Source organism: Micropterus salmoides, unplaced genomic scaffold (genome assembly GCF_014851395.1).
Source record: "Micropterus salmoides isolate LMB-PRFRI ecotype aquatic unplaced genomic scaffold, ASM1485139v1 Ms_hic_scaffold_3, whole genome shotgun sequence".
Lineage (NCBI taxonomy): Eukaryota > Metazoa > Chordata > Actinopteri > Centrarchiformes > Centrarchidae > Micropterus > Micropterus salmoides.
The window spans coordinates 7388895-7390850 of NW_024042261.1; positions in this window are offsets into that span (position 1 = coordinate 7388895).

Consider the following 1956-nt stretch of genomic DNA (forward strand, 5'->3'; position numbering starts at 1 on the left):
CTTGTTTTTACATTTGCTTGTGGACGGGTTAAACCTGCAACGTATGTGTTAATTAGTGAAACTCGGATTACTGCGTCTTGGCTTCATCTCTGTATACTTAACACAGAGACATGAGAGTGATATCTTTCAAAAGAAAGCAAATAAGCTTATTTCCCAGAATTCCTTTAAACCCATCTCAGACAAATAAAGTTTGCCTGTTTCAGTAAAGAAACATGAACTGTTCAGGAAAACAAAAAGTGAAGTCGTTAATCATTTTTCTGATTTGTCTGTTATTAATTCAACATAGATATCTTACAGTTAAATGATAAGCATTTTCAAAATCATATTTCATCATATTGACGTCATTCCAACTATGAATGCTTCTTCCTGGAGGCAGATTTCAGGGCCTTTCTACTGCTCGTCTTACATTATTGTGCCTGTATCAGATTTAACGCTGAATGTGCAGCTGTCCTCAGCAGCATAACTCTGTTGGCCTCCGCATAAAGTCAACAGAGTTCTCTTTGTTGCACGAGTTGCTGATGTCTCGAAGCGAATAGGAAATATAACGTCGTTGCCTGCCAAAAGAGGAAGAGCGTGACGTGCCCCCTGCCGTTCCACAGACCTCTAAACAATGCTGGCAATGAAAACGTACACAGGGGACCGATGTGACACGCCCTGCACACTCAGAGTGCTGCGTGTGCGTCCGCGAGCCACGCGCACAAAACGCAGCCACACACACACACACACACACACACACACACACACGTGACTGTTGAGTGACATGTGATTTATTTGTGTTTGTACTCCAGATCACTTGAGGACTACAGTTCATTGCAAGTTAAATGACATGGGCTCTTTTTATTAACTGGTGGAAATGACTGGCTCTATAAAAGTGGATTAGAAGTCTTTGAAAGCCTGAATGTGTTAATCTGTGTTTTGTATACAGAAAAGAGGGAAACTGGGCTAGTTTGGCTGTCCAACACTGAGAACATGTACTGATGTTTATTAGGCTGATTAGGATTTATGAGTCAGCAATTGATATTGGTTGTAATCCTTTACTGGCATGCATTCTTTACGCTTACTTTTGTTGCAGACAAAGGCTCATTACCAGTTGCATTATCTACCCATCCATCCATCATCAACCACTTATCCTGTGTCCAGGGTCACAATTTATGGTTATAATAAGCTGATAATCAGAGTTGTTTGATTGATGGAGATCTCCATCTGCAGTTCCCGAGTTAAATAAGATGATCAGCAGATGTAGAAAAAATTTGCAGTAACCCATGATTTGAATTCAAGATGGTTAGCACTTTGTTAGACCGCCTATCTTTCTGCCTGTTCTTTTGCATTTCAATAGGTTATCTCTCTGTCTCCCCCTGTCCTCTTTCCTTTTCTCTTTCTCTCTCATTGCCAGAAGCACTCTCATTTCAGCTTGACTACACTAAACATCCTTCAGGCCTCAGTTGGTCTCTGAGATCTAATCATTCAAGGGGGAATGGAAGGAACATGTCGAGACCCTAATTTGAACTACAGATTAGATGATGAAGGACAGCCGTTGGAGAAAAAACAGACCTGACCACCCATTGTCCCATCCATCCATCTATGTATCCATCCACAGTTGGGGCCACGACTTGAATGAGAGCAGTTGTCTCAGCCCTCTACCTACTATAATTGCTAGTGAATAGAATGAGAGTTTGTGAGATCCCTATCCAATCATCAGTGTAATCTCCATGGATGTGATTTATGCAAAACATTAATGGGTTTTGTTCTCCCTGAAAGTAGCATCTGCTTCTTTCTAAACAAGAGATGATGAAGTGAAATCTCTTCTCATCGTCTGGGAGAGAGTATGTGGCAACTGCTCAATGACCTTTAAACTGAAGTGCTGCACTTTTCCTGCAGACTTTTCAGATGTGAGTCAAGGCCCCAGTATGTTTCAAACAAACTAGGTTGTATGACTTGTCGTCTGACGTATAAAGG